This window comes from Mustela lutreola, chromosome 15, assembly GCF_030435805.1.
Source record: "Mustela lutreola isolate mMusLut2 chromosome 15, mMusLut2.pri, whole genome shotgun sequence".
In the NCBI taxonomy this organism is placed as follows: domain Eukaryota; kingdom Metazoa; phylum Chordata; class Mammalia; order Carnivora; family Mustelidae; genus Mustela; species Mustela lutreola.
Window position 1 is genome coordinate 37,767,800 of NC_081304.1, and position 24,561 is coordinate 37,792,360.

General features: G+C 42.2%; 1 protein-coding gene across 4 annotated transcripts in view; it reads left to right on the forward strand.

The window, feature by feature from the left end:
* The window catches only part of RFFL (ring finger and FYVE like domain containing E3 ubiquitin protein ligase), a 66,516-nt gene continuing 41,955 nt past the window's right edge, over positions 1-24,561 (forward strand). Inside the window, exon 1 of one of the 4 annotated variants that reach the window (XM_059150110.1) lies at positions 1-221. The gene's annotated coding sequence lies outside the window, so the exon portion shown is untranslated. Of the gene's footprint in view, positions 222-555; positions 577-19,380; positions 19,531-24,561 lie in introns of those variants that run through there. The other 3 variants (XM_059150109.1, XM_059150108.1, XM_059150111.1) reach the window with 3 other exon arrangements.

Below are 24,561 nucleotides of genomic sequence, written 5' to 3' on the forward strand. Positions count from 1 at the left end.
GCCGCGCGAGGGGCGGGAGCGGCCGGGCCGGGCGCCTGGCGATGGGTGGGGGGGCCAACTTCCTGGGGCCGCCCGTGAGGATGTCGCGACCGCCCCCGGGTGTCCCGCAGCCCCGGAGACGCTGCCGCTGCGGAGCCTGGAGCCCCCCTGCCTGAGGCGGCCCGGATTCGGCCCCTCCCCTCCCAGGTGAGGACCGCCGGGCGGGCGGGCGGCCGCGGCAGGTGAGGAGGCGGCGGCGGCGGCCCTGGGATACGCGAGGTGCCCGGCCTGGGTGGGGTCCTGGGGGAGGTCGGGGTGGGAGGGCTACTCGGCTTCGGGTCTCGCCCGGCTGTGTTCCGGAGGCGCCTCCTGTATGCGGGGCGCGGCCTGGGGCTCTCCCTGCCTCGCTCGAAGTCTCCGCATCCGGGGCCGCTCGCACCTGTCCCATTACAAGTACCTTCAAAGAAAGCATTTCACCTGTGGGGGCAGTAACCCGAGACAGGTGTCTTCAAGTAGCTCCAGAGGCCTTAAAGACCGGCAGGTTCAGCTGGCTTGTGGGGGAAAGATGCCTCTCTATGGCAGAGGAAACTGAGTCAGGTACGCGGCGGCCTGGTGCCCTCTCTAAAGGACCTCGTTTGTCCCTGCTTCCTAGTGGAGGAGCCCTTGAGGCTCCTTGGAAGGAGGCGGCTGGAGTTCGGAGGCTTGGTGAAGAAGTTTGGGAATGTGCTTCCCCCCACCCCTCCGCCCACTCTTCCCTCTAGGGATTTGCCCTCCGTTTATTTGGGTTGATGGGTGAGGTCGCCGCTGGCCGGGACAGAGAAGGGAAGTGGGGCCTCTGCCGCGGGCTGCCCCTGAGACATTTGACCAGGCGTAGGGAAGTATATGGCTAGACCAGAGGAGTCGGAGCATGGCAGACATCTGTCTGCTCAGAGCTTGGTTTTGAGCTGGCAGAAGATTATCAACAACGGCGTATTTTCTCCTTTTTGTTGGCCTGTCGTCTGTTCTGGTGGGAGAAAACTGCTTGTGTAATCAAGGAAGATTCTATCAAGCTCCTCCCAGTCTACCTCAGGGAAGAATTACTGTTAGCTTGGAAATAGGGCTTTACCCACAACTGTCACTTTGTACCTTGGCTAAAGGCCACAGTGACCAAATGAATAATCATTCGCAGGCCTTCTAAGAAAGCAGGGAGTTCCTTATTCATTCCTTTACAGCTGGTTTGGAGAATAGGGAAGACTTCCCGTCACTCCTGTTGCTACAGCCGTCTGAAACTTGTGATTTTCCCGGTGACAGTCCAGGTTACTGAAATGCGGCCAAAGCTGTCTATTTATTGAGCCGTTTTTCTAGGACTGGGAATAGGCAGGGGGCACGGTGCTTTGCTGTGTCAGAGTTCCAGGGTTGGGAGTTGCAGTGTTATTTCTTTCCTGATCAGGCGATTTCAGGTTTGACAACTTTATCCTTTTTTCCTGATTGCATTCTCTTTCACATTCAAGGAAACAGGTGATGGCAGGTATTTCTAAAATGTTATGGCATATTTCTTAATAAGTACAATTCATAAACCACAGTTAGAGGTGTCATTTTCTAAAGTTTGGAAATTGTGTATAAGAATTGCAGATTGATGTGTCAGGGCTGTTTAATAACTTAATAACTTGATTTAAAAAAATAAAAAGATTTTATTTACTTACTCATCAGAGAGAGAGTGAGAACAAGCAGGGTGTGGCAGGCAGAGGGAGAAGCAAGGAGCCCGAAGCAGGACTTGAGTCCAGGACCCTGGGATCAAAACTTGGACCAAAGGCAGCCGCTTAACTGACTGAGCCACCCAGGCGCCCCGAATAACTTTATTGTGTTCGAAGAAAATTTCCATGTAATCTAGGACACAAACGCATGTGCATGCGTGCACGTGTGCACACACACACACACACACACACTCTTTAATGTCTATATCTAGTTACAAAGATCAGCCCACTAAAAACTATCAAATTGGTCAGGTAGACAGCTGTTATTCTGACTTTACACTGGGATCAAGGGCTTTAAATCCTCTAAATTGACTTAACCAACTGCTAAAATAATATGCACAGAAAAAGAGCTGTTCGCCGATTAGAAATTAATTTGTTTTTAATCTTTCTTTCCCATGACCAAGCTGGGTGACATAACTAACTGCTTAGCACCATCTAATAGGAATGCATCTTTAAGGCCTTTTAAGATAGTATTGGAAAAAGCATTTTCAGTTTTCAGAATTTAAAAAGCCGAAACAGCAAAAATAACAAAAAAGGCACAATTTCTTCCCTCCTTACTTGTTTACTGTGATGTTTAATATAGCCACACCCACCTATACGCGTATTGTGCCTTTCCAGGACTTCTTGGAAACACAGATAGAAACCTAAGGAACATTAGGGGGACTGATTTCCACCTTGCTTTTTATTCTTATGACAGAACCTTAGTACTGCTATTGTTTTAATGGTAGATTAGAGACTTTTATATCAAACTTTACTGGCCATAGTGTTTATGTTTTGGGATGAAAGTTTTAACTTCTGCACCACGGAATCTCATCACCCCTGCGATACAGAACTAAGTCATAACTTAGAGTTTAATGAGAATACATAGTTTAAATTGCTGTTGGTGAAGTCTCAAGGGACCAGCTGCTTCATCGTTCTTATTGTTTGGTAATGATTACTGGTTATTATTTTTGTTCGGTTATTGGTTATTGGTCGTGGTTACTTGTGTTTATGTAAGAAAGAGTTTGGCAATTATAAGGACAATCTGCTTTTTTATTACCTCTTTTTTTTTTTTTTGTCTATTTTTTTAACTGAAGTGTAGTGGACACACAAGGACAGTCTTTTTATATACAAACACGTGAACTCCTCTTCCTTCAGTAGGGAAATTGGTCATTTTCTTGTACTGTGACTTTATATTAACAACAGAGTTTTAAATAGGACTTTTACCAGGACGTGAAAGCCATCCCAGGTAGGGAGGAATCATAGGCCTCAGCTCTCCCAGTTTCCGGGATTTATCGGTTGCCATGGTTAGGACAATGGTTTTATCTAATCCTATAATGCCACTCTTAGTTTAAACCCATTATCTTCCTTTCTCTTAATTAAGATGGTCATGATGTTTCTTTGCTCTCTCTTCTACTACAGGTTGAGTGCTCCACATTTTTGATGCATCTGGCTTGTTAACATTCTGAATTGTAGCTAAACAGTTGGCTGAGAGAATCCGATTGCGTGGATTCAAACATTTTCCTTTTTTCAAAGCAAGCCTAAAACCTTATGTTTCCTCTGGGGGAAAAGCAGCTTTTTGGATCTGATAGAAAAACCAAAGCTGGTTTTTCCAGCTTTGTACCAGCTCACAAAATCTTAACCTTTCCCTTCTGGTTGTGCCAGTATAGTGGCTGGTCACCAGTAGTGAATGATCCACCACAGATTTTGGGAGTTTCTGAGGTCTTTTTTTTTTTTTTTTTTTTTTTTTAAATTCAACATGTTTTTTTTTTTTTTTTTTTTTTTTAAAGATTTTATTTATTTATTTGTCAGAGAGAAAGCGAGCGAGATCGAGCACAGGCAGACAGAGTGGAAGGCAGAGTCAGAGGGAGAAGCAGGCTCCCTGCGGAGCAAGGAGCCCGATGTGGGACCCGATCCCAGGACGCTGGGATCATGACCTGAGCCGAAGGCAGCTGCTTAACCAACTGAGCCACCCAGGCGTCCCTGAGGTCTTCTTTATTCCGTGCAGCTTTTGGCCTTTTTAGTGTGTTTTATTGCAAGGAGTTCCCAAAAGCCAGCTTTTACTTGAAAGCTGCAGTTCACAGCTGAGTTACTACCGGGTTTTTTAAAAGTACAGATTTCCCAGCCCCACCTCCTGGAGATTTGATTGAGGAGATAAGTGATGACCAAGAATCTACATTTTGAAAACTACTCTGCCCTCTATTTCCAAAAAGCTCCCCAAGTGATTCTGCTCTGCAGCCAGGTTTGAGAGCCACTGTTGCATTGCTTTGAAATTCTTTATAAACGGTTGTCCCTTTTAAAAGCATCATTATGTTATCCAGGATGTTTGATTTGCTAGAATAGCCCATTTCCTAGTCATGAAGAGCTTTTATAATTTTTATGTAAATTACTTTACAGAGAGCACTCGTTACATTAGGGCATTAAACTTGGGACAAGCCTAACAGTTTAGAAATCGACAAACCCAGTTTTGGATCCCAGCTTTCCTGCTTCCTGGCCATGCTACCTCAGGCCCCCTTCCTTAATCTCTGTCCGCTTCATTTTCTTCATCGCCCAGATGAAAATAATACCTAGCAGGATTGTTAGGTGGATTAAAAGAGAGAAAAATACATTCTTTGTACATTGCAGGCGACTCCATGAATGTTTGGTGCTACTTTGTGCTAGGATTTTTATTCCAAAGGCTGAAGACGTCTTTCTAAATCTGACTTTCTCTGTAGGTCTTTCAAGGAATATCTACTCAATCAGCTCTTTCAGAGTCTATCAAAGAGTGAGGGCTGAAGTTGGGAGCTGCACGATAGGGGATGAGAGAGCACTAGGACCCTCAAAAATGTTTTTAGAGGGGCATCTGGGTGGCTCAATTGGTTAAAGCCTCTGCCTTTGGCTCAGGTCATGGTCTCAGGGTCTTGGGATCGAGCCCCTCATCGGGCTCTCTGCTCCTCGGGGAGCCTGCTTCCTCCTCTCTGCCTGCCTCTCTGACTACCTGTGATCTCTGTCTATCAAATAAATAAAATCTTTTAAAAAATGTTTTTAGAATGAGTGGCGTGTAGGTATCTATCCAGAGTTACTGTCTGCAGGAATGAATTAATAACCTCCGAATTCAGCCCTGTGTATCTGTCCATCTGGGTGGTAGCCCGGGCACTCCCATCAGGCCAGGAGGCTCTAAGGGTGGCCTCGTGAAACAGCTGACATCCATTTCTTTCCTTATCTTCCTTCCTCCCTTTTGGTCTCTTGTTTCTCTTTCCCTCCCCCCTTCCAGTTTTTCAAAGTGCCCTTCCTTTTTCGACTTGCCAGTCATGTCACAATAATCACGGGCCAGGCCCCTGAAACTGCAGGCTAAAAGAGGTTGCTGGTTGCTAACACCTGTCTCCCAGCTAAATGAATAGGCCCTTTTGTGGGCAGGGTGTTTAAAAAGCTGATTAGTACAATGCTGGCTTAAAGGACCTATTAATGATACAGCATATGTAAATCAGAGAGTGATTTAAAACCATTTGAGAGATTTATTTCTTAGACTAGATATTTATTTTTTATATTGAATTATGATGTTGGTTGAAATTTTATATCTTAGGCATGAATCTGTTTATTGCCCAAACAGACTAATTTTTGTCATTTGATTGGGGATCATTTATATTCTAAAGAAGTTCCTACCCTTAAGGGCCTTTGTATTGTTCAGCAAATGTCTAACTAGTGTGTAATACAATTAAAGTTTTGTTCACTGCGCTGCTGACATAATTAGTTTAATTTCTGCTCCTTATATATTTCTCTTGGCAGCTGGGAAATTAAAATACTAGATGCTACATAAAACTGCTTTTTTGAGGGGGTGATTTTACTGTCAGTTGAATGGACTTAGGCCCCAGGGTACATTTTTTTTTAAGATGTCTTATTCAACCTTTCTTTAATAGTCCTCTTTCTCTCCATAGAATTAATGTGTTAAGACACATAATTGGCTATTTAAGCATTCAGAAGAGACAATGTTTGGCCTTTACCCCGTGATGATATTTTTCCCTCCATCTCTTTGGAGGCAATGTGTGTAATTTTTGAAACCTGTAAGTATATTACACTTACATGAGGATGTGAAGTTTTGCAAAGACTGGAGAACAGAGTGCTTTTCTCTGATAAGGTGTATTATGTAATTCCTTCCCCAAATCACTGCCCTGTTCTTTTTAGATCATAGCATTTGCAGACCTGATGTGAGCGTGGAAAGCTGTGATGCTTAGCAAATCCTCTGCACAATTTCTCTGTGATACATTTCACAGAAATGGCTCTAAGTCTTCAGGAACAAGAAATTGCTCTCAAGGAGACTTTACATTTAATTACTCTAATCCGCACTTCATATCCTGCAGGATTCTTGGAGAGATTCTCACCAGGCTGCCGATTTCGCAGAGTCATAGCTTATGCAGGTTTTTCTCTCTTAAGGCTTCCAGTCTTTTTTTTTTTTTTAATGGAAAGTGACCTTGGTCTGGTAATTTCTCCATTGTCCTCCCCTATAAAAAGATAAGCAAAACCGTCTTGCTCCCTCAGCAGTCTTTTTCAGCAGCCGCCCCTCGTGCTGCTCATGAACTCCTAAAAAAATTTTGTTGAGCAAGTGTTACTTGACTTTTAAAAGTTGGCCTTCTCCGGTGCTGCTGGTCAGGCCTCCATCTCCCAGTTTAACGTGCTCAGACTTTTTCTGGAATTGCATATCAAGCAAGGATTTCATTGTCTCTAGGTTGTGCAGTGGTCAGGGCTCCCTGGGACAGCCGTTTGTTTCCATCAGGCCAGTTCTAAAAGTATGGGAAGCACACCCCCACTTGAACTACTAGAAGCCAGTCTGATTGCTGAAGACATTTTAACTGCCTTGATCCTCTTTAAAGAAATGCTGCTTAGAGGAAGGTGGGCCAACTGGAGGCTCTGCAGGGCTCTGAGTGGTTAAATGTAATTGGTTAGTAATCAGCACCATTGTTTGTTTGCAACTGCTGGATTATGTTAAAAGACTTGCAAGAAAAAAAAAAAGCTTTTCTTAAGTAAATGTAGAGTAGTCCTCTCCCTCCTCGTCCTCTTACGTTTTATTCTTCATTTGCTTTGGAAAATCTTTCCAGTTTCAGTCCAGATCACATGCATACAGACTTAAGGCACACGAATCAATATATTTGATCCTCAATACATAGGAAAGTGTGTTTGTTGTCCCTCCAGGATTAGGATTTTCTGTGAATCTTTCCCTTCTTCTGCTGCTGCTGCTTCTTTTTTTTTTTTAAAACGATTAAGACATCTGCTTGAGAACCAACCCTCATCCTGTTCTGCTTCCAGCCTTTCCCTAGGTCTTGAGTCAGTGGAGCCACAATGAATTAATTATACTTCCTCTGGACCATGCTAAATTATTATTTTACATGGTGTGGAATAAGATAAACCAGAGCATACGCCTTTATTCGAAAATGCTGGACAAAAGGAGCATTCTAGTTCGGAGAAAGAGAGCAGAGTGTTTTCTAGGGCTGGCTTTAGCAGGAGTGGGTCAGCTGAAGTTCAGCTGGTTGGAGCAATCTGCAGTCAGAGATGGTTCTAGGAAGAGGGAATTGTTTTGGAACTGTTTTTGCAAATTAGCAGCCGTTGTTTGGGCATTTTGGATTTTTCAGAGGGGCGAAAAGGGAGAGTTAAGGGCAAAGGCTAATATTTTGTACAGTGGGCAGGAGGTGGGGAGGAATAATGCAGATGCTTGGACTTACCCAGTCCACAGTGGAAAATTCTTAGTTTTTCAGTTTCTCTCACATCTGTCTACCTCTGTTTCTACCTTTGGGGCACTACTTGATTCAGGTACCATTCTTGGTCATTTTATTTACTGATGGAAGAGTTTGCTTAGTTATTCTCAGTGAGAGCTGAAATTTACCTTCACCAGTGTTTGCTATGGAACAGGTAGGTAGAGGGGTGCCAGAATATTCCCAGAGAGTTGGACAGAGGCCACTCCACCTTCCTTACTGCCCTCACCATATAGTTGGACCCAGTACTCCTGGTGACTCTGAATCATCCATCCCCACGCCCACTGGTAGGGTTCAGTGTTCCTAACTCTGGATTGTTGACATAGTTGCAGACCGGCAGCTTGATGAATAGCAACAGTGAACTAACCAGTTTATGGAGGACATAAAAACCGTAGTAATTCTGCTTCACCTCTAGATGATCTTCATCAGATTCCTAAATTTTATTTATTTGATAAAACTTTTCATATAAGAAATGAACATGTCTTTTTTTTTTTTTTTAAGATTTTATTTGTTTATTTGACAGACAGATATCACAATTAGGCAGAGAGGCAGGCAGAGAGAGAGGGGTGGGAAGCAGGCTCCCCGTGAAGCAGAAAGCCCGATGCTGAGCTCAATCCCAGGACCCTGGCATCATGACCTGAGCCGAAGGCAGAGGCTTTAACCCATGAGCCACCCAGTCGCCCTTGAACATGTCTCTTGTACTATGAAAACTAATACTAAAAAGGAAGATACATTTGCAATTGTATCTCAGTTGGTTTTTATTTGAGATGCATGCTGTCCACACCTGCACTGTTACTTGTGGAAAAGCTCACAAACCACATCCTGAGATCTTTCTCCAAACATAAAAAAGAAGCCACTGGTTTTATTCGGAAGGGATTGATACAGAACTCAAGAGTTCTGAATATCATGTCAAGAAAGCAGTTTTTGATGCCACAGAATGCAAATACTTGGCTGTATTTTGATTTACATTTGGTCTTAAACCAAACTTTTTTTTTTTTTTAAACCTTTTTGCCCAATGTGGGGCTCGAATTCACAACCTTGAAAGCAAGAGCTGCACACCACTGACTGAGCCAACCAGACACCCTTGCCCAATGCCATTTTTTTTTTAAATGGGGAAAATTTGGGTCACCTGACTGACTTGATCTCTTAATCTTGGGTTCATGAGTTCGAGCCCTACCTTGGGTGTAGAGATTACAAAAAAATAATAATAATAAATAGGGGCCCCTGGGTTGCTCAGTCAGCTGAGTGACCCACTTTTGATTTTGGCTCCGGTAATGATCTCAGGGTCCTGAGACCCCTCTGCGGCTCTGTGCTGAGCAGGGAGTCTGAGATTCTCAGTCTTCTGCATGCATGCACTCTCTCTAAAATAAAAAAAACCTTTAAAAATTAATAAACTTAATAAGATGGGGGAAAGTTGAAATTTGTTGTTACATATCACAGATACTATAAAAGCATGTTAAAATATCTTTCTCTAAGTTTTAATACCCTGCTTTAAAAATATTCTTTATCTAAGATAATTTTTTAAATCAGGGATTACATACAATTTATGACCTTTTTTTTATTCCTAGAAAGCATTGGTAACATGATCTATTGTGGATCTCAAATTTTAGCATGCGCCAGAATCTCCTGAACACTTGTTAAAAAATCCAGTTTCCTGATTCCTGTCCTACGCCTAGAGAATCAAGAGCATTGGGATGGAAATTTGGGATTCTGATGGCAACAATCACGATGATGGTGATGATAATGTTGAGAAACCCCAAAATTCAGAAATTTGGGGCCTGCCTTTATTTTGCAGAGGAGGGATTTAAGGCACTTTGAACAGCATTGTTCTGGGTGGTTCTGAGGACACTGAGATCATTTTCTTCCTTATGCTACCTGTAAATGAAGCAACCAGCTGAGCACTCCCATTCCTACTTGGGGAGAGAATTTCCATGGCCTGGTGATTTACTAGATCACAACCATAATTTTTACTACTTGGAGATTAGGTGAGGGATGTTTACCTTTAATATGCTTAAGAATAAGTCAATAGAACTTACCTTTGGTGCCTGTATCAGGAGTATTTTAGTATTTGACTAAATACTAAAAAGGAGTTTTCAACTTCTTGGCCTTTACTCACTGCTAATAAAGCCGCTTAAAGGTAGAAGACAAATAAAATTTGGGGACATACAGTTTTTTCTTTTGAGACACTGAAGTTTGTGTTTGCTTTATAGAAGCCTTTTATAAGTAGTCTGGGAACAAATATTAGTAGTTTGTGTTGCTGTAATGTCAAAACAAATGTTGAAACAGAGCAAAGGGGGGAATATCTGCAGGCTTTGCATCCTGGTTTAATTGCTTAGTTGGATAAAATGTCAAACTTGATAGATTATTGGAGCTGTTATTTTGGTGGTTAAACAAAAATGAAACTGTTGTGGGTTTTCACAAAGAACACTGCTCCCTGTGTCTGGGCTTTGCGCTGGAGAAAGTTTCAATTGTTCGGAAGCAATACTCCTTAGAAAATGCAGCTTCTGTGGTTCCTAGCACAGCTGTCTAAATTACCAGCTCTACGGGGGCCTTTGGACAAGCATTGTTGAACACTTTTGGAAACAATTTATGTTTCTGGTTCCAAAATGTCTGTGGTTGTTCCCTGAATATTTGGGAAGCCTTGAAGTAGAGAAAGGTATGGCATTGTGTATAGATTATTGAAGTCAAAACTTTTTTTTTTAAGTGTCTCTAGAACAAACTCCCATCTTTGTGCCTGCTGCGGGGTGTGGGTTTGGGCTGTTTAGAGGATATTGACTCCCTGGGCCTGCCTTCCCCAGTTAGTGCCTGTTCTGGAGGATGGCACTGCTGTCAGGCTGTGGACCAGCCTACAGAGATCGTCGGTTAGTATGACCTTGATGAGGAAAGAAGGATGGGGAACATGAGTGAGGGTACAGATGTTTCTGAAAGTCTGTGACTGCTGTGTGACGCCTTGAATTTTCACTTTGAACATTTCATTTGGTAAAGGATATTATAAAACTGCCTTTACAAAACAGTCCCTATTGAAATCATATGTTGCCCATGGGAGTTTGGGAAGCCTTAGGCGTGCTCCGCAGGGTTTATTTTACTCATTCCATTGTGTAAAATGATACTTTTTTCTGAATGGGATTGTATGCATTCTTTGGTGCAAGTGAGGCGAAAGCTTCTTTGTGTCTAAAAGTAGGAGAGAGTTTTGTGTAGGACTGACAATTCTTTTGCTGTGTGATACTTGTCTTTGCGCCATATTTTATCTGTATAAAAATTACCAACAGTCATGTACTGGCCAGGTGCAGGGACTTGCCTGTAAGAACTTATTTCATCCTCCTAACAGTTTTATGAAGTGTAGGTACTAGTATTTGTGTTCCACAGATGTGAAAACACTGCACAGAGAAGTTAAGTGATAGGCCTAAGGTCACACAGTGTTGGAACCTTCTGGCCGTTAAAGCCAAACTCTCAACCACCAAGGCTCCAATGGCTTTACACTCTACTGGCTTGCCTATGATGATGACTTTTCAGAGTAGGTCTTCAGAAGTAGATTCCAGTTCGTACAAGGGTGGGCTTTGAAATTTTTTATACATGGTCCTCTTGTATGGAATGTGATTAGAAAGTGATATTAGCGGAATGCCTGGGGGGTTCAGTTGGTTAAGTGTCTGCCTTTGGCTCAGGTCATGATCCCAGGGTTCTGGGATCAAGCCCTGCATCAGGCTGTCTGCTCAGTGAGGAACCTGCTTCTCCCTCTGTCTGCCGCTCCCCCTGCTTGTGCTCTTGCTCTTACTCTCTCTCTTTTTCTCTGGAAATTAAAAAAAAAAAGGTATTAGTAATACTTGTTACATATTCTATTAGTTTTAGTTCTGTTCACACTGAAGGATGGCTTTATAGTTTATTCCTAATTCTAACATTATAATTGTATTTGATGTATAAACCAGTCACCCTTAAAAGCACATTTGGCTAAACAGCTAAAACATTGGCTTAGAGGAGAATGTATTGGTGGCAGTTCATTTTTTAGTTATTTTTTTCCTTGTGGGGGGTGTGTCTTCCTGTTAGTTGGTAGGCGTTCCCAGTCAAGTGGCTTCTACATGAGATGTATAGAAGTTCTGGCCTCCTCTTGTAAACGATAGTGGCATAAATGGTGACAGACCACTTTCAGGAGGAAGTCCTGATCAGTACAGAAAGTAAAACTTTGTTCTCTGGGATTGAAACCTGGGTCCTGCTTCCCCTGCTCAGAGGCCCCGTGAGGACTGGCCTAAAGAAATCACAGAGGAAGCATCCTTGTAAGTTTTTCTGCTAACCTCTCCCTCACATTTGGAGACTGCTCTTGAGACTTCTGTAAGAAAAACTAGTTGTGGTCAGAAGCTGTCAAATGTGAGCTGCCCTGCCTGGTAACCCTGTCTTTCACAATTTCTTTGTCCAATTGCTGCAGTGTTCTGATGCTGCTGATTTCAAGCAGGATGCTTTCCGCTGAATGCTGAGCTGGAACCACAGCAGGGTTCACTCTGCGCTTGGTTACTTTGCCTTTTGGCTCCTGACTCGAGGTTCAGATGCAAATCAAAATAGTAAGAAATGTGCTTTGCTTTACACACTTTTCACCTTTCTGGGTTCCCCCTGGTGATTGGACAGTGAAATGAGTAATTGCACCATTAGAGCCGTATCATCCCTAATCCTTGGCAACCAGTGATCTCTCTCTCTCTCTTCCTCTCTCATTTCGTCATTTCTGAAGTGTTATGGAAATGGGTCATAACAGTATGTGGCCTTCTGAGATCGGCATTTTTCACTCAGCCCTCTCTATCCAAGTTGTGTGTAGCAATAGTCTGCTCCTTTTTATGGCTGAATGGTATTCTGTGGGGTGAATGGAACAGTTTCTTTAACCGTTCACCTGTTGAAGAGCATTTTGGTGGTTTCCAGTTTGGGGCATTATCAATAAAGCTGTCGTGAACATTTGGGTACAGGTGTTTTGTGGACACAGTTTTTAATTTTTCTGGATTAAGTGCCCAGGAATGCAATTGCTGAGTCCGATGGTAAGTATATGTTTAGTTTTTTAAAGAAACTGCCAAACGGTTTTCCAGAGTGGCTGTGCCATTTTACAGTCCCACCTGCAAAGTAGAAGATTCAGTTTCTCCGCATCCTTGCTAGCTTTCGGTATTGTCACCATTTTTGATTTTAGCTTTTCCCCTAGGTAGCATATCTGGTTTTTAAGTTCATCAGATAACTTGGTAAAACTGACCTGGTGAAGAGCAAAGATTTTTGAGTCGCATATTGTTAGGGTGCTGCAAGACTGCCTCTGCAGTACACAGCATTCAGTGGTCTGTTGACGTGCTCTTTCGTCCCCCGGCTGTGAGAGAGGAAAGAGGGGGAGGCAAGAACTGTGAGCATGAGACTCTCTCCCTTTACCCGGCAGGACCTGGCACACTGCTGCCAGTGATGATGAACAAACAATACTATCCTCAAACTATGAATTTCTGGTAACTTCTTTAGAAATTTGCCTCAGTGAATATAGCTTTAAATACGCTAAAAATTTGGCTTAGAATGGCCCTACCAACTTGTTCAAATTGTTTCATTTTGTCAAGTGATCCCTATTTCTCGTAATATTAATTAGCGTATACCGCTCATTAAAAAAAAACTAAAATAGCACAGGAGTGTACATATAAAGCAGAAGGTAAACGTCTCCCTTATCAGAAGTATCTACTATTAAATGGCTGTAGACTTTTTTTTTAAAGATTTTTATTTATTTATTTAACAGACAGAGATCACACGTAGGCAGAGAGCAGGCAGAGAGAGAGAGGAGGAAGCAGGCTCTCTGCTGAGCAGAGAGCCTGATGCAGGGCTCGGTCCCAGGACCCTGAGGTCATGACCTGAGCCGAAGGCAGAGGCTCCAACCCACTGAGCCACCCAGGTGGCCCTAGACTTTTTTTTTTTTTTTTTAAGATTTTATTCATTTATTAGACAGCATGAAAGGAGAAAGGTCAGTGGGAGAAGCGGACTCCTGCCGAGCAGGGAGCCCAATGTGGGACTTGATCCCAGGACTCTAGGATCATGGCCTGAGCCAAAAGCAGTTGCTCAACCAACTGAGCCACACAGGCGTCCCTCTAGACTTTTTTTAAAAAGACTTTATTTATTTATTTGAGAGAGAGAGAGAGCCAGGGGGTGGGAGGCAGGGGCATAGGGAAAGAATCCTAAGCAGACTGCACGCTGAACACAGAGCCTGTTGGGGCCTGGATGTCACAATCCTGAGATCATGACCGGAGCAGAAACCAAGAGTGAGAGGCTTAACCGACTGAGCCACCAAGTCACCCCAATGGTTCTAGACATTTAAGCTATATGTTTTGTATCTTTTTTCACTCTCTGTGTATATGTGTATGTGTGTGTTTGTGTAGTCCCCAACTGCTGTTCTGTTAATGCTTTTTTGTTTTCAGTGGAGAATGTATTATGGGCATTTTCCCTGTGATGGTTTTTTGTTTTGTTTTGTTTTTAAGTGCTTCAGCCTGGGACAGAGTTGTATTCCTTTCTCTAACCCTCCCCCCCCTTTTTTTTGTTCTCTTACAAAAGGGTTGAGAGATACCTTTGAAAGACCTAAACAAAATGTATTTTCTTCCTTGTTACATGGGTTTGGTCGAAATAAAGTTGTAGTTTTATTTGCAAGAAAATCAGTAAAATTCTGGCTGTTAGGATCTACCTATCTGTTCTATTATGAATAATGCAAGTCTGATTTTATGAACCTTGAGGAAAGCAAGAACTGTGAGCACGATAATCTTTGGAGAATGTACAGTCCTTTGGGTATTTGTTCACTCAATCAGGTGCTTAGTCAGATGGAGTGTTTTCTTAAGTGCTACTGAAATGCACAGTTCATTCTTCATTTTGAAATCTCTCCTGTCTTTTCTTTCTCTTCCATTATTTTGATTACATTGATGGGACATTCAAGCTGTGCAGTCTTACCTTTTATTTCCCTAGCCTACCTAAGCCAGTTTGAAGATTAACTGTAGGTGAACAGGTACCCTTATCTACTTGGCTAGGAGTAACCCTGCCGCATGAAACACATGTCAACAAAGGCCCCCTAGGCTTGGGAACGTGTGAGAAGGTCACTTAATCTTGTGGCATTTCTAATGGAAACCAACGTGAAAAGTCAGGAAGTCTTGACTTATTGGAGGCAGGGCATAAGTATGGGAGGTGGCGGGGAGTAGAGAGAAAGAAGAGAGTGTGTATAGATGTATTTGAGGAGAAGAATCCAGAGGTAAAACAGTAAAGAACTGTGCATTCAGGAAATCTTCAGAGTTGAATGCTGGAATCTTTTGTTCTGAGAGGGTGGTTGGTTACTGGGGAATAGGACCTGAGTTTACTAATCACTTCATTATGAGGCTTTGGGAGTTGTTTAGGTGAGGGACTTGGATGACAAGGGCCTTTCCCTGCCCTTCTGTATTAGCAGCTCAGGGGAAAAAAAGGAAGAAATAGCTTTGTATAGAAAGTTACGCGCCCAGCGGTTCCAAGATTTTTGTTGCCGTGTTTCTAAAGTGCGCTCCCCAGGATGGCAGTTGGGTCCTGTTGCTGACTTCCTTTCCCCCGGTCTTAGGGCCTCAGCCTGTGTCCTCTCACCTTTGGACTCTCCCTTTTCCTGCAGGCTCGATGCTTTTTCAATTCCCTGACATTTAGGGATCTAGTATTTCATGGTGCCTGAGGTAAGCAGTTGCTGTACCCTTGATACTGGATACCTTTCTGAACTATTACACCATAACGGATAATTGGGTGCCCACAGTTAGGTTATAGGACGGGTTCTGGTACCTGTACCAGCCAGGACAGACTCCCTTCACCTGCCCTCACACAGCTGTGGGGAGAGTGGGGGTTGCAGCAAAGTGTTGTGAGGCCGGTTGAGCTTTATGCAGTGCCAGTTCCTACCCTACATCTGAACATGAAGGTGGCTCGTTAAAGATTAAAGGCACTGCCTGGTCCTTCTGGCCCCAGGATGGAATGATCCCCGCCATGGCGACAGCCTCTGTCTCCCAGGAGAGGCCATTTTATACAGGAGGTTTGTGCTTCCAAATGTTACAGTGAGCCTGCCTTGGCTGATACAGTGGCGATAAGTTGGCATTTGGGTACTCTGAAGACATATGAGCTATATAGCATCCCATGGTTTGAATTTCTGGGCAAAACTGCCTCATCAGGAAGTCAAAAGCCTCTACTTTCAACCTGCACCTTTGGGGAGGTTTTATTCCTTCTTTTATTTGAGTATTCTCTTGAGTCAAGTGAACTTTAATTTTCACAGCCATAAAAATTCCATTAAGCCCCTTGTACTGCATCCCAGGTGTGAAAATGTCTCTGTGTAATGACTGTGGGTGACAGCTAAAATCCTTAAGAGTAGTTAGGATAATTGTCTCTGGAGGCTTGAAGAAAATAATGGTCCAGTTGACAAAATAAATACAGTTCAATTGTTATGTTCTTGGCTGTTCTTGTGGGTAAGGGGACTAGTGTCTAAGAGCTTCTCAGACTACTGCTCATTTTGGTGGTCTTTGAAATGAAACTTTTCATTTTGTAAACAGTGCTCAGGGAACATAGCTGTATGACCAATCTCAAAATATCCAAGGCCACCTGCATCAGAATCATGTGGGAGAGGGAGTTCTTTATTTAAAATTCTGATTCTGGGGCCCTTCTCTGCATTTGTGCTAATTCAGAATGTCTGAGGGACTGGGATGGGAAATAATCATTTTTAATAAGCACTTCTGTTGATTGTTAAGTACCCCTAGAGTGGATTGTAGAGTATCCTAAAATTTACTTTATTTCTCATATTTAATTTCTGTGATTTATTAGATGATAGATGTTTGGTTGATGCTCATTTGTCTTTTTTGAAGAGGAGGTACTCTAGTTTTTTGAAAAAAATGTAAGATCCTACAACTCCAAGGATTAGAATTTGGCAATGTCCCTAAGTCTCCACAAGGAGAGATAGCCAGGCACTGGTTCCTGAAAACTTGGATTCATCAAGTCAGCTCCTTCTCAGTAAGAAAAAGGATATGGACATAAATAGGATTAATTTGTTGAACAGAATAAATGTGCAGTATCATTTAGGATGTTGGGGAGGGAAAAGAAGGTAAAAGGGAGCTGTTAAGAAGAAAGAATGAGGGACACCTGGGTGGCTCAGTTGGCTAAGCAGCTGCCTTCGGCTCAGGTCATGATCCTGGCGTTCTGGGATCGAGTCCCACATCGGGCTCCTTGCTCAGCGGGGAGCCTGCTTCTCCCTCTGCCTCTGCCTGCCATTCTGTCTGCCTGTGCCCGCTCTCTCCCCCTCTCTCTCTCTGATAAATAAATAAAATTTAAAAAAAAAAAAAAAAAAAGAAAGAATGAGAAAGGGGAAAGATTAGTTCATAAATGGTAAAAATTTTTAAATTAACCCAATTTTAAATTACTAATATTTGAATATGTGTTTCTTGCAAAAATAAAAAATTCAAATACTCATAAAGCTAAGAATAACTCCTTGATCTGTTCCCACCACAACTCCCTCCCTGGTATGTGTATCGTCCCATTATCTTTTTGTATGTATTTGGTAATTTTCCACGGATTTGGAAGACTAGAGAATCATGAGATGTGAATATTTTTATTTCTCTTTTGACACCTGCTTACTGTTTATAATGTTAAGATCTCTTGCAGGAAAAAAAAAAGTGGCCTATAAATGGCATTACATATTCCTCTTCAAGAAAAACAGTGAGGGGGCGCCTGGGTGGCTCAGTGGGTTAAGCCGCTGCCTTCTGCTCAGGTCATGATCCCAGGGTCCTGGGATCGAGCCCCACATCGGGCTCTCTGCTCAGCAGGGAGCCTGCTTCCTCCTCTCTCTCTGCCTGCCTCTCTGCCAGCTTGTGATCTCTCTCTGTCAAATAAATAAATAAAATCTTAAAAAAAAAAAAAGAAAAGAAAAACAGTGAGTATGAGTGTGTGCAAGTTTTATACACACACTTTAGTGATATTTATATCTCTTATGACCACCCATAAAATGTACCTTTAGGTGGTGACTTGTCTGAGTTTTAAGATAATGCATTGAGAGAAATTACTAAGCACAAAGCCAAATTAGTTTTCTTATTTTCATATAGTTTCATAGTCTTATAGTTTTCATGCAGCCTCACAAAACTTCAAGTACTTGAAGTCATTTGCTCAGATTTAGCCTCTTTTTAAAGCCCTAAATCAGTGTAATCCTCAGCCTTTCCAGCCTAAAAGAAGGAACTGGGATGGGGTATGATTATATTTTGGAGAAAAAAATGGGAATTGTACAGAATCCAAAACAGGGAAATGATAATCTGCAACAGTTCTTCTCACCTGCTAAATGGTGTTTATTTTAGCAGAATTAGGAAATTCTGATGCTTCTGGCTCCTGTATTTTTCTTTATATAATTCACATTTACTTCCCAGCCACAGTACTATCTGAATTTTCTCTTCCTTATTTAAAGTTAACCAATATATAGAACGTGCCAGAAGCTTCTAACAATAATGGGTTTTTTCAGAAGAGGTTTCCTATTTGTCCGTTCTGTATGTGTCTTGAGGGTTGCTTCATATTAGAATGTTTGTGACTTATCAGCAACTACAGAAATTTTTTTTTTAAGTGTGGTCAATGAGATAACAGTTGCCAACTGCTCTAAAGATGTCTTTATCATTTGCAAAGAACTAATTAACACATACTGTAGGAAAACTTTACAGCCATTTCCTGAAAAGGAAAACACTGAAAGGGAGGAATAAAAGCGGAAACATTTTATGAAACCTTATAAAAGCTCAGTGTGGCTATCCTACTGGAATAATGTAATTAAGGGGAATTAAGCCAATTGGATAAATAACTTTTTTTAAACTAGCCCCGTGAAATGGAATAGAATTAAGTAGCATAGTTTTTAAACCCAAATTCTGACAGTCTGCATGTACATTTTAACCTAATAACATTTATTGAGTGACAAGCTGAGTTGGCAGCTACATCCAGAGTTCACGCTGCAGGGGACCTACCTTGAAGAATGGACAGGGCTAGGTGTGGTGGCCTTGCATGCCCATGCTGAGGAAAAGCTGATGGCCTTGGGAAGTTTTGAGCAGGGAGCAGAAGGATCTGATGTGAACTTTAATGTTTCTTTCTTGTCTAATGAAAAACAAAAACAAAAAAAACCAACCCCACATAAAGCAAAGGCTTAATCTTTTGTTTTCTTTGTATAGCACCATTCTAGCTGGTCAGGGCAAATTCAATAATAATTAATAGCTGTTGATGAGCCAGTCATTCTAGAATTGATTTTTTTAATAAGCTGGCCAATAAAGGAGAATCGACACAGATTTAGGGATTTTTCTTTTAAAAGCAAGTGTTAATACAGTTTTCAGAGACTCCTGGATTCCTTAAGCATCCGGTAGGTATGCTGGTGGATAATGTGGCTTTAACTGTGTGTGGCAGCTGATTAAAGCTTTCAGTTATTTCTGTCTTAATTAGAAATTCTGCATTGTCTAGGGAAGTAGAGAGGTCAGGGATGGCCTAATGGGGAAACAGAAAGGGGAGCCTGGTTAAAGCTGACAAAAATTTACTCGGGTGATTTGACCAACTAGCAATGACCGGGCAAGTTCCTCATTTCCTCTGACCCAGATGTTCTAATTTATAAATGCAAAGTGACTTCTTTATCAGCCTCTCAGGGGAGAACTTCAAGGCCGTGTCGTGAACCTGCTACCTTCATTAATCTTGCTGTCCTGAGCCCCAGCCTGTTCTCAAATGAAATTTCAGAATGTGACCACTGGAGCCTTCCAGGTAAGGGCTCCAGGGGCTGCCGAGCAACCAGCAAGAGGGGAGTGAGGGACCAGCCCTCAGTAGTCAGCACTCCATTTAAAAAAATCAGTGGGGCACCTCTTCTTTTCTGAGTTGCGGTTGATTGCGTTGGCACCGGCTGGGTTGTTTGGGAAGCAGGAGTTTGCCTCGCATGAGTCAGCACTGCCCTGGGTAAACTGCCTGCTCTGTGGCAATCTTGCTTACTTACCAAAGACACGTCCCCAGGCGGCACCATTCACTTTGCCTGAAAGCTGCTGCTGTTGGTTCCTGAGATGAGCTCATCTGAAATGGCTCCAAGGACCTCAGCGGCAGGAACTGGAGGCTGCTTGCTCTCTGCTGTGGTAATGTTTTGAAACAGGCAAAATCAGGTAACCCCAGACTGTTTGCTCTTCGTTTTATTAGCTAGACTGAGCTGCAGGAGGAACGGGAAATCCTTTGTCTTCAGAATTGCCTCAGCAGTACGGGTATCTTAAAGTCAGTCCCTTAGGCCTTTAGAAGAGGTCTTGAGGGGGAAAAGTTTCATTTCATTTGGGATCTGGATGTGGTTTTAGTCCTAAATAGACCATTTATCATAGAAACCTTAGAGAAGACAAACATGTCAGGTTTACAGCTTTTATCCATCTTTTCCTCTTGTATTTTCTGTCCTTTTTTGTGTCCTGTGAGAAATAGTTTAGTCAAACTAAACAATTATTAAAGAAAGAGAGAGAAGCGAATGTATTTTATTATCTATCTAATCACTGGAATATTGAATTGTAGGGAAACACTCTTCCCAGCGAGTTTCCATATTTTTCTCTGAGGTACTATGAAGAACCTCCCCTCATCCCTAATTCTGTTCAGACTATTGCTCTATCTCCCTCCTGCTCTTCACTTCGAAACTTTTTAACACTTAAGCCTCACTGCTAGGCAGTTGCCCCTCTCAGAGTTTGCTTCTGCTCCTTACAGTTCCCCTCAGATGGCCCATGTGTTCTTTTACCCCAGGCCTTTACACCAGCCAGCTATCTCTAAAACACCCTGCCCCAACTTCACCTGGCTGGCTTCAGAGCCATAGTCATTTCTTCCATGGAGTCTCTTCTTACTCACCAAGATTGGATAAGTACACAGGACAGCACTCTTTACTCTGATCATAGCGTACGTCAAGAATCAGTGTCTGTTTTGTTAGAATGATATTCATGTTCCTTGGGACATGGTTGGTTCTCAGTAAGGGTAGAATGAGGAGGAACCTATATTGTATACTTCCTCAACTCTGATTTTCTTATCAATCCTTTGTTATTTTGGCTTCTGCCCACATTACCTTACTCATGTTTTCCTAAAGATTGTAAGTAAACTCCAGATTACCAAACCCAATGTTGTGGTTTCAGCCTCCAATTTACTTAATCTTGGCCTGGCATGTGGCACTGTGGGGCCATTCTTCTTTCCCCCAGTGACCCTCTTCATCTGGCTTTGAGGTTACCTTGTCTCTCCTGAGTTTCCAGAGTATCCTTCTATTATTTCTTTGCATTCTCTTTTGGCTATCCCATAAACGTTGAGAGGCTCCAAGACTTCACCTTGGGCATCTTTCCACTTCCATACCCCTTACTCCAAGGATCTCAAATAGGCCCGTAAATTCAGCTATCCTCCGTATGTTTAGTAGCCCAGCTGTCTCTCCCAAGCTTCAGATCTTTATTTCCAACGTGATAAACTTTACCCAATTTGAAAAACCTACCAGAGTGTTCAAAAGGGATCTAAAATGGCATACGTTATCTTCCCACTGAGGACCAGTCAGCTGCTTCTGTTGCTGTAGGTTTCAACTCTGTTAATGATGTCCATCAGGTCTTCCTGTTCATTGTTTATGCCTCACATCACCTAAATATGCTAAGTCCATGGTTGCTAAGTGCTTTTTTTTTTTTTTTTTTTTTTTTTAAGATTTTACTTATTTTTTTGACAGAGACACAGGGGGAGTGGGAGAGGGAGAATAGTCTTCCCTTGGAGCAAGGAGCCTGATGCGGGACTCGATCCCTGGACCTGGGATCATGACCTGGGCCAAAGGCAGATACTTAACGACTGAGCCACCCAGGCACCCCTCTGCTAAGAGCTTTTTTTTTTTTTTTTTTTTTTTTTTAAGATTTTATTTATTTATTTGGCAGAGAGGCAGGCAGAGAGAGAGAGAGGAGGAAGCAGGCTCCCTGCCGAGCAGAGAGCCCGATGTGGGACTCTATCCCAGGACCCTGAGATCATGACCTGAGCCGAAGGCAGCGGCTTAACCCACTGAGCCACCCAGGCACCCCTGCTAAGAGCTTTTGATGATGTTATTGGGGTACCGTTTGATCGATGTGTGGCTTTCCTTCATTCCCACTGTATTGCCTTAATTTATTAGACATTTTGTTTAACCAGCCCAATGTCTTCGAATTTTGTGTGTGAATACTTAGAGATGGGGCCTGCACTCTCAAAGATTACAGGTAACCATTCTCCCAGATGTTAAAGACTAAAGATGTCACAGTTTACCCACTTTGCCTCCAGGAATTTGAGTTTGTAACTTCTGGTTGAGAGCCTTATCAAATCTTCTTTTTAAAAACTATTTATTTATTTATTTATTTTTACATAACCTCTACCCTGCAGTGTGGGGCTTGAACTACTGGACAAGAACAAGAGTTGCATGCTCTGCTGACTGAGCCAGCCAGGTGCCCCCTCCATCCAGTCTTGACCGGGCTTTACCACCCCACCTTAGGTCTTTCTCTGCTCTTGTCCCCTCCACATTGTTATCGCCATATCTTCCTAAAGGCCTAAATCAAATGTTCTCATTCTCAGGTTTTCAGAGTGCCATTGGATTCCTGTTTTCTACTTAGCTTGACAGGTAAAGCCCTTCACAATGTGACCCTGTCCCACCTGTTAATGTTACCTGGCTTACTTCTCTCCTTTTCCTAGTCATTTCTCTCCTCTCCATCCTCACCGAATTTCTCCCATCTTCCCAGTCTCTGGTTATAGCATGTTGTTCTAGGCGAAGTTGTCTCATCCTCCTGACTCGCAAAGTACTCATCCCCCAGGAGACTTATTAGTTCATATGCGAAACCTTCCCTACCTTCGTCAAGTAGAGTTAGAGTTGTTCCTCCTTATTTGGACTTCCATAGCACTGTCTATTTTTTTTAGTAGATTGTTCCTTCTACACACCTGCTCCCTGGCCTAGAGCCCAACACTATCAGACAGTGGCTAAAATGGGTCCCCAGTATCAAATCATTAGTCCAAATATCTTTATTAGTCTTGGCAGTATTATAAAATTCGTAAGCTGTCTTGTTAGGTGGCATGTTTTTAGTTCCTGTTTGAAGAACTTGAGCCCGTGGTGCTATTCCATATAGGTCACCTGAAATCATCAGGTAACCATTCGAAGTTAATTTGAAGATTTATTGGGCTTGCTGAAACTTAAACTTAGTTCCACATTATCACCTAACATTTTTATAATACTTTACAAAATTATTTCCCTTGTATCATTTTATTTGACACCTACAATATTCTGTGTTGGGTAGGCTTTATTATCCCTATTTTACTGGTGATTATAAAGCTACTTTTGACATTGAAGTATACATGCAGGTAAGACTTCAGAGAGAGAGCATGTTTTTACATTGCGTTAAGCAACTGGTTTGTCTCTTTGTAGTTAAATACACCCTATTGGCTTCTACAGAAAAGGTGCCTTTGCTCAGTAGGCAAGTGCTAAAGATCTTGCCTTTTATAAGGCCACTTTACCATCGAAGTAGAAGGAGGTACTCAGAGCCTTCTGACCTACAGAAAGGCCTTGAATGTGCTTAGAGACCTTGATTGAAATTAATGGGGTGCCTTCCAACCTCAAGCTTTTCTATTGTGCTTCAAATACCTAGAATTTATTGAAAACCTATTTCAATAATGGAGTGTCAGACTAGGTTGATAAGTGAAGGGAGTCAGCACAAGATAGAGTAAGTGGAGTGTTAAGAACCCAAAAGGTTTCATGGTAATTTCAGCAAATGGTTACATTTGTAGGGTAATAAACTTTTGTGGAATTGGATTATGGAAAGATGAACCATAAGGGCTAGGAAATAATCTCTGTTAAGTACTGGCATGTGGCATCTAGTTTCTGTTGTTCCCTCCCCACTCCCACCATCCCAATACTTGAGAGGATAAAAATGATTAAAAAGTTTAAAAATAAGTCCTATCATTATAAGTTTTTTTTTTTTTTAAAAGGAATGATTTTAGCCTACAGAAGGAAAAGCTAAGGAATGGCTCGATTACCATCTTCAAGTATAAGAATAGTTTTTGCTGGGGGGATTTTGACTAATTGTTCTTCCCGTACTTCAAAGATTTAAGAGGACATGGGCTTAAATTGAAGGGGGAGTAATTGTAATGAATATGAAGAAGAGTTTCTTGGTCATCAAAGCTGGGAAACAGTTGTATGATTGCTGAAAGTGAGTTGGATTTCTGACTATTTCAGTTATCTACCAGTGTGTAGCAAATCATCCTAATACATTTAGTAGCTTCAAATGACAGCCATTTTATGGCTCATGATTCTGTGAATTGTAATCCAGGGAAGAAGGACATACCACCTTGCCCAGGTGATTTCATTGGACTGGGAGCTTTAACATGGCTTCACTCAAAATATGTGGATTTCTGTGCTAGCTGTTGGCCGAGACATCTTGGTTCTCCTCCTTGAGGTTGGACTCCCTCTTGGTCTCTCATCAGTCATTAATCAATATGGGGCTCCTTTTACATGGCGGTTGGCTTCCAGGGCAGCCATAATGAAAGAGTCCTTCATTATCACTTTCCTTCATTCTTTTGGTTAAAAAAGTCACAAATGTAGCCCACGTTGAAGGGGAGGGGACACTTCGGGAAGGGTAAAATATCAGTGTCATACTGCTAAAGGCCATACAGTATGGTTGAGATTATTGTGACCAATTTGGAAAGAGTTTATCATGTTAACCTTAGGGATATTTAATTAGAGACTAATTGATACATGTTTATTGAGTAGATAGTTTAGGCATTTGATTTATAAACTTGGCTGCATATTAGAGTTGTCTGGGAGATTTTTATAAGCATGGTTTCCATAGGTACCAGACATGTTCATTAATCCAGGTCTCCTGGGGGGGTGGTGGTGGCACCTGAGACACTGTATGTACTTTTTCTCAGGTGACAGTAAAATGAGGATAGAGGTTGGGGAAGGGGACAAGACTGATTCTGATAGGTATAATATATAAGGCAGAATGGTAGGTACCTTAAGATAGGCCTGCTGATCTCCTTTTGCTTCCAGGACCTGGCTGAACCCTCTGCCTGGCAGGTTCTACCCTCTAGTCTGCCTAGTTAAATTCTGTCTCCTTCAATCAGCACATCATTAAAGGAATGTTTTTTTTTTTTTTTTAAAGATTTTATTTATTTATTTGACAGAGAGAAATTACAAGTACATT